The sequence below is a fragment of the Sceloporus undulatus genome, chromosome 4, assembly GCF_019175285.1.
Source record: "Sceloporus undulatus isolate JIND9_A2432 ecotype Alabama chromosome 4, SceUnd_v1.1, whole genome shotgun sequence".
Taxonomy (NCBI): Eukaryota; Metazoa; Chordata; class Lepidosauria; order Squamata; family Phrynosomatidae; genus Sceloporus; species Sceloporus undulatus.
In genome coordinates, this window is record NC_056525.1 from 10,694,298 (window position 1) to 10,703,014 (window position 8,717).

Genomic DNA, 8,717 nt, shown 5'->3' on the forward strand with positions numbered 1-8,717 from the left:
CACTCCAGAAGGCCAGCGCCATGTGTGTTTCCCTCCTCTGCTTGCTTGGCCCATTATTGAGCCTTCTGTATACCTTGCCCTCCTCATCTTGTCAAGGCCAGTTGGCTGATGACTGCCGGTTTCCCAGGCAAATCACACCAATTTCAGAGTTGATGTTGAAGGTCCATCTTGGCACAGCAGGGGTCTCCGAGAAAGCTCTCATCCACAGCGCAGGGGTCAAGCGCTGCCCTCTTTCCTGAGCAGCAGAAGGGGATTTTTTTTCTTCAAAAAAGAATACTGCAGATTCAGTGGTTACAATGGTCCACAAACACACTACACACACCAATAACCCACCATGGTTAGATTATGAAACTAAGTCTGAAAACAAGCTTAGAGTAGAAAAAGGAAAGGATAAAGAGGGGGCTAAAAACCAAGAGAAAAGATACAGTTCCTTTAAGATTATGTGTATACTTTCAAACGGCTTTTAAAATCTCGAAGGTATCTCTTCTCCTCCAGTTAATTAAATTTATCTTTTTATAGATTTAAAAATATTGTGCCTTAGAGATATGCGTATGTGTTGTGAAGATGATGTATATTTAAAATAAAAGAAGCTACAGCAACTTCAAATATTGCATATTTGAATCCTGCATGGTCCATTTTATTCTAAAAAATTATCACAATGGTGGATACATGTGTGTGAATTGTATAAATATATGCTTGTAGATATACAAATGCACATATTTACATGTATACACAGATATTTGTAATTGTGCAAATCGATCAATTGATTCATCCATCCATGTGAATGGATATTTATAAATATAAAAACTAATGCCCAGAATATCAAAGCCTATGTACATGTCACATATATTGGTATGTATGTATGTGTATGAGCATATTAAAAACAGCATAGTTAATATCAGTGCTCATGTTAGCACAAATACACATACACTTGACTCCTTGTTTATATGCAATACATTGTGCGAATAATATAGTGCAAAATTCTTTCTCTGTGTGTATACACACACACTTAAATCACCATGGTTGCTTATCTATACATACGCTTGCGTGGGCGAATGCAGATGCCTGCCATATTATTTATTTAGGCATTTCAAAGGTGTTCCTTTTGTATTTATTTTTTCCTCTGCACAGATGCCAGTGTGCTTATCTACAGCTGTATATCCACATGCTGCGGGGCTATACAAGGATGCATATCTGGCAGACAGTTAAATAATAGATTTAATGGTTTAAAAATATTTTTTTAAAAAATAAAGTATGAACACCATTGAGACTACAGATCTGTTTTGTCCCAGACATTTCAAAAATATATTTCTTTCATTTCTTTTTCTTTTTTAAAAAATACACATGCTAGTATTTTGAATTGAATTAAAGCCCCAATAATGTTTTCCTAACTACAGCTCTCTGGTTGCTTTTGGAGCTTCTGATGGAAAGGTATAACTTTGCAAACACTTTCTTGAAGGGCTGAGTCTGAAGAGCCCTCAACAATGTTCACCCAGAGAAAGGGAAACACCTCCACAAAAGGGGAGAATTGTTAATAGCGGACAATCCAAAGGGGGCCCCCAGAGAAGGCCTGTCCTATACAATAAGGACAGAAGGCCATGATTTCAATAGAAGGGGGCCCTACTTTTTAATCTGGACAAAAACAAAATGTTAATCAGGTCTGAAAGCCCTGACAGGTCAAAGCGGTGGGCAGAAACTGGACCCTTTAACTCTCTCTCCCCCTCCTTCTGCTCCATCACCACCAGCCCCACACCCCTCAACCCCCCCAAAGCAGGCCCCAAACAAGAAGGATGCTGTCTCCTCCTCTTTAACTTTATTTCATCAATTAGCTCTTAAAAAAAAAAAAAGGAACGGGGGGGGGGATGAACAGCCCCAGTCGATTTAAAGAAACTTTAAAGAATGCTTTTCTCTTTGCTTCAGCTTCTGAAGGAGAAAGCGACTTCTTCCAAAGAGCAGGTAAGGTTTGGAAATATTTTAGATGTATTTATTTTTAAACCAGCAAAGAAAAAGTTGGATTGCAATCAGAGCTGGTTGCCTTTCTTCTTTGCTCTGCACTTTGCAGCTTCTCTTCTTTTCCCACCTGCCCTATATCTACTCGAAATCCCCTCCAGATGTTACCAGGTTTTGGAGATTGTGTCAAAATAGTATATGTTTTAATTCTCTCTCTCTCTCTCTCTCTCTCTCTCTCTCTGTGTGTGTGTGTGTATATATATATATATAATGATATTTTATTCTGAGTTAAGAGGAAGGCATAAGCCATTTCAGAGGTGGCCCTAAAGTCAAAAAGTAAGGCTTAAACTTCATTGGGCTCAGCAGGATTGTAGTAAACTTGCCTAACCAGCACGCACAGGTTAGAGGCTAGCCCTGTTTTGAAATGGGAGAAATCACTGATTACCGCTGGGGGCAAAGTAACTTAATCAAATGAGCAGACTGGCTCTTGTCCAAGAAGGCTGGACAAGGTTTCTTGCCCAAGAAGGTTTCTCCAGGTTCAGGAGGGCTTCTGGAGGAGACATTTTACACACCAGCGACCCTTAAGGCAGGATCCAGCCATCTCATTCACACTGCCGTTCCTCCGAGAATGTACACCATTACTCTGGAAAGTTACTACAGACAACAGATCCTCCTCTGGCCTCCTGATGGTTAGTCCCAACTTGAGTAGACCCATTTGATCAGTTGCAGAATGGAGAGTTAACACCCAGATGGTTCTAATTGGTTCACTGAGTCTTCTCTAGTTAGGACAGAAATATAATTTAAGGTGCTCACCTTCTTCCCTCCTTCCTAAATCATGAGAGATTCGTCGTCCATGGTGAGCATGTGCATCTGGTTAGATAACAAAGATATAGCCATGTTAGTCTGTAGAATCAGTATGTAAACAGATCTTGTAGCACCTTTGAGACAAACTGAAAGAAAGAAGTTGGCAGCATGAGCTTTCATAGGCTTAAGTCTATTTCCCAAATGCATCTGAGGAAGTAGATCTAAGTCTATGAAAGCTAATGCTGCCAATATCTTTCAGTTAGTCTCAATGGTGCTACAAGATCTCTCTATATCCTGGCTGTTAGATAAGTTTTGATGCTCTTCAAAAGCCCATGAGACCTCTTTGACCAGAAATGAAAACAGGGTTAAAAAATGAAAGTATGCGTTGAAAAGAGTGAGTGGTTATAGCTCTGCCATATAGGTTAATTCTCCTTTATCTGGAGTTCCGAAATAATCTAAAATCCAAATAATCCAACAATCCAAAATTTCCCCCATGGATGCTGACGCCTGTGCTTTCTGATGGTTCAATGTATGCAAACTTTCTTTCATGCACAAAATTATTTAAATTTTTGCATTTAAAATTACCTTCAGGGTATGTTGATAAGGTGTATATGAAACATACATGAAAACCATCTTTAGACTATCTCCAAGATATCTCAATATGTGTAGGCAAATATTCCAAACCCCAAACCACTCTGAAATCCAAAACAATTCTGGCCCCATGAGTTTCAGATAAGGGAGACTCAACCTGTATCATTATTGGGCTTGCTGAAAAAGCAAGCATGCTCTTGTTTTCTATGTTGTTGTTGTTGTTGTTGTTGTATCCTGACTTTCCTCCCCAAACTGGGACTCAAGGCAGCTTATACAAATTAAAACAAAACTAGGGCTGTTGTCCACTCAGTTAAGCTGCTGTCCACAGCCTATTTATGCCCACAGCTTGGACAAACTGTGCCCCAAACTATGACTACTGTCCCTAACTTGGTAAGGCCAAAAAATGAGGATTATCCCTGAACCAGTTAAGCCACATCCAAAGAGCTATGCCTGCTGTCCACCAACCTGTTAAGCAATTGCGGTTAGCTTAGTTGTTGTTGTTTTTTTTTAAATTTTATTTTGGGAGATTAAAAAAGAAATATAAAACAAGAGGGGAAAGGCCTATAATTCCATTTGATGTCCTTGATTCCTCTTAATGAAAAGGAGAGAGCGGGGGGTGGGGTGGGAGGATCCTTAATTCATCCTTCCTTGATTCTTTTCTTTCTTTCTTTCTTTCTCCCCTAATTTTACAATGGAATTTGGGGGCATGAGATCAAAATGCCCCCATCCCCAGTTTCTCTGAAAGAAAATGCATTTCCTTGCTTATACAAACTGATGGTCTTCTAAGCAACAGGCTAGCGTAATTCGTAAAAAAAAAGCTCAGGCTTGTACACATGTCTAGATGTTACTTGTCTGTCCAGGTACTTTTGGAGGGGAGACAGTGGCTTTATTTCAGAGACAACCCAGAACTTGGGCCTCTTCTCCTGTTGGGTTTCTGTGTTGGCTAATAATGTAAATTATTGCATTATATTTAATAAATAAATATTTAATAAAAATACATGGACACACAGATATATACACAGGTACACATATACACCCATATATAAACATGCGTGCACACATATGTATATACACACATAAACTGTATACAGATATATAAAGACATACCTATATATAAATACATACACATATATAAACACACAATATAAATACACATATATACATATACACACATATGTACACATAAATATACATGCACACACACACATATATACATACATCCATGGTTTTAATTTTATGTTGTTTTAATAATTTTACTATGTACACCGCTTTGATCACTGCGGAAAAGCGGTATAGAAATAATAATAATAATAATAATAATAATAATAATAATAATATAAACACATACATATATAAACACACACACATATATATACATACATACATACATACACACACACATATATACCAATATATAAAGACATACATATATAAATACATACACATATATACATACATCCATGCACATTCTATTAGCTGGAGAGGAGTGGGACTTACTTCTGAGGAGCATGGTTTAGGATCAGGTAGCAAGTGGTCTGAGGACTTTTGTCTTCGGTGAATTGGGTTTGCATATTGGAAAATGCTTTAGCTCCATAAAAATGACCTGTTTGTTTTATGTTAAAGTACTTGAGGATTTGAGCTTCAATCTTACTGTTAATTCCAACTAGGGTAGATTTATTGGATGAATGAGATTTATATAAATGTTGGCTCTCCTTTCAGAAGTTGTTTCATTGTGTCTTCTCTAGCTGGGATGGGACTAGCTAATAGAATTTAGACTATAGATTGCAGTGCTACTTCTACTACTAATAAATAATTTTAGAAAATCATGGTGGTACTAGTGCAATCCTGTACCCATTTATCTGGAATTAAACACTGAAAACTGTCTGCAGATACAGTGATACTTCTAAACTGGCACATACCAAATTGCATTCCTGTAGATATCTGTAGACAGTTTATCAGGATATTCACCCCATGGTATGATGGAATAATTTTTGTGCCATGGATTCTTGTGTACAAAAGGAAGTACTTATCCTAGGGACAATGTTGTCTTAAGTATTTTCCAGCAATGGTGACTGTGAGAATGCACAAACCCACACAGTATTAATGTGCTGCCAAGTGTTATTGCAGTCCCATTCATTCCAAGTGAATGCTTGATCAGCAATGACAACAAAGAAATCTGTGACACATATCACTAGGGTTGGCGTCACCTGATGTTGTAATTCTGGTGTCATCCTCCCTCAACATTGACCACCTCCCATACTACACCATACAGAATCCTTAGTAATGTTTTTTGTTCTGATGTTACTCATAAAGTATAATTCCTGTACTTCACTGAATGTAATGGCAATACTTGTGACATAAAACCACTAGCAAAATTAAAAATTTATCTTTAAATTACAATATCATATGCACAGCCTAAATGTATTTGCAGGTACATAGGTTCATGTGGATAAAGTGAAAATTTGGTATTTGATATGTTTAAAGAAAAAAAATATAAAAATATATATTTAAAATTATTAATTTAACTTTAAACAGCTCAGCTCATTTCTGCCATAAGGCAGATGTCTGGGAAGCAGTAGTGTTACCTTGCTTAAGGTGTGGCCAGCATCCCTTGCACTCTCTAGTGATGCCCCTGCTGGGACACCTGAAATTTATTATAGTATCAGCTTTCATGGGCTGCAGTCCACTTCATTAGATGCTCAGCAAAGCTCCTTCCAGTCTGATTCATTCTTATGGGACTTGAGTGTTCCTGGGTACATGCATCTCCCATTCATTTTGTTAGTGCTTGAACAGCACTATTTGAACAGTTGTCAGTCATCCTGTCTGTTTATTAAAGGCATCTTTTTCACTTTCCTGCAAAAACATTACTCCAGAACACTAGCAATATTTGAAATTATTTATTATTATTTTATTTTGTTTATTTATATCCTACCATTTTGCTGATATGGGGATTCTAGCCAGCTTACAAATGATTAAAACCAGTACACATTAAAAACATAAGGGTTATTTTTTAAAAAATAATTTATTTTAAAAACAATAAAAAATTATAGAACTATTCAAAATTCATTAAATGACAACATTTACAAAAATCAACAAAACAGCAAGTCTCACCATTAAAAGCCTATCAGAATAAATTCCTAAAAGCCTGATGGGACAGGAAAGTTTTGCTTACTGGAAATAGAGCATTGATAGGGCCATGCTGGTTTTTCTAGGGAGGGAGTTCCAAAGTCTGAGAGCAGCCACCAAGAAGGCCGTCTCACTCATTCCTGTTAAATGTGCCTGAGAAGGTAGTGAAAGACAGAGAAGGACCTGCTTTGAAGATCTTAGAGCTTGAACAGGCTCTTATTGAGAGATATGGTCCTTCAAATAGCTTGGGCCTGAGCCATATAAAACAACAAAACAACAGACCAGTGGAAAGCACAGATAACAACACATCAATTATATAAAAAAGAAAGAAATGAAATCATGAGCACCAAGTAAAACTATTTCAGAAAACAAGGCAACTGAAAAGTCAACAGCTTGCCTTCGCTTGGCAGTGGAAGGACAACCAACAATGATTGTCCTTCCTTTGTTTTTATTTCTCTGCCACTGGGATGATGATTCTGCTTCAGGATTCAGTTAAATTTTAAAGATGCTGGATCAATTTGGTGGATGGGATTCAGTGTTTTTGGATAGTTCCTTTAAAGTCTGGGCTAAATCCCAGCACACATCCCACTGACACATAAGCCACCTGCTGTCACTGAAGACATCAGAAAAAAAGCTATCATGTCCTCCCTTGGAGAGAGATCTAAAACTTGGGAGTCACTACTAAGAAGGCCCTCTCTTGCATTCCTGACAAATGTGTGTCTGATGGCAACTGGGCAGAGAGAAGGGTCACTTCAAATGAACAGGAGGCTCACATGGGAAAAGGCTCTCTTTGAATTAGCATGGTCCAAAGTCATGTAGGCTGTCAAACATCATTTATTTGTTATTTATTTTATATCCTGCCTTTCTCCTGATACAGTGAGTCAAGATGGCTAACAACAAAGGTAGCCATTTATACTGAAAAGATCTGGTATCTCATGGAATTCTCAAAGACTCTTACAAGTACAGTGCATACTCTCTTCCCTCTGTTCAGCATCATGGGAGCTGGGAATGTTTAGCCTGGAGAAAAGAAGGTTAAGAGGTGATATGACAGCCCTGTTTAAATATTTGAAGGGATGTCATACTGAGGAGGGAGCAAGCTTGTTTTCTGCAGCTCCAGAGAACAGGACCCGGAGCAATGGATGCAAGCTCCAGGAAAAGTGATTCCGCCTCAACATTAGGAGGAACTTCCTGACAGTAAGGGCTGTTTGACAGTGGAACACACTCCCTCAGAGTGTAGTGGAGTCTCCTTCTTTGGAGGTCCTTAAACAGAGGCTGGATGGCCATCTGTTGGGTATGCTTTGACTGAGATTTCCTGCATAGCAGGGGGTTGGACTGGATGACCCTTGTGGTCTCTTCCAACTCTACGATTCTATGATTCTATAATTCCCGAGTAAGTTTACATATAATAGATTTCAGGCAGCCTTTATTATTTCTATGAGGGCTATAAGACAAATGTCTTAATATTTCTTAAAATAAGGTAAAGGTAATCCCTTGACATGAATATCTAGTCATAACCGACTGTAGGGGGTGGTGCTAATCTCCATTACTAAGCTGAAGAGCCAGCGTTGTCTGAAGAAGACTCCGGTGGCCATGTGGCCAGCATGACTGCACCGAACGCTGTCACTTTCCCACCCACTGAAGTGGTACCTATCTATCTACATGCATTTGCATGCTTTTGAACTGCTAGGTTGGCAGAAGCTGGGACAAGTGACAGGGACTAAAAATGTCCCAGCTGACTGCACCAGTTGAAGCAGTAAATCCCAGATTTTTCCTGCAGTGCAGGCTTTTTTATAGGTTAAAATGTGGCAGTGGTGATGAAGCAGGAATGCATGCAAGAAGACTGGCACTGGCAGGAGCCTCATCCCACCCTGTAGTCTCCGATCACTATTGCACAGCATTGCCACCATATTCTTCTATTCTCTTCCTCATTCCTCTAACAGGCCCAGAAGGCAGGAAAGGAAAAGAGATGAGCAGAGATGGCCTTGTGTTGTACAGTGATTGTGTTGGCAGCTTGAGCAGCTGGGGGTGGGGAGAAAGAAAAGAGCTCTTAGCTTGCTGCTGGTACTCTGGTTGAAACACAATGGTAGAAGAAGTGCAATGATTCATGTGCTGAATTTGCATAACCAGAATGCAAATTAATAATAGGTATAATTATAATACTTTGCATACTTTACAAATTAAATGTGCAGAAATAATAATAATAATAATAATAATAATAATAATAATAATAATAATAATAATAATAA

General features: G+C 38.4%; 1 long non-coding RNA gene across 1 annotated transcript in view; it reads left to right on the forward strand.

Moving 5' to 3' along the window:
* The first annotated feature begins 1,844 nt into the window (after window positions 1-1,844).
* LOC121927663 overlaps window positions 1,845-8,717 on the forward strand; it is a 172,078-nt gene continuing 165,205 nt past the window's right edge. The window contains exon 1 of the long non-coding RNA XR_006103294.1: window positions 1,845-1,956. This is a non-coding gene — a long non-coding RNA (uncharacterized LOC121927663). The remainder of the gene's footprint in view (window positions 1,957-8,717) is intronic.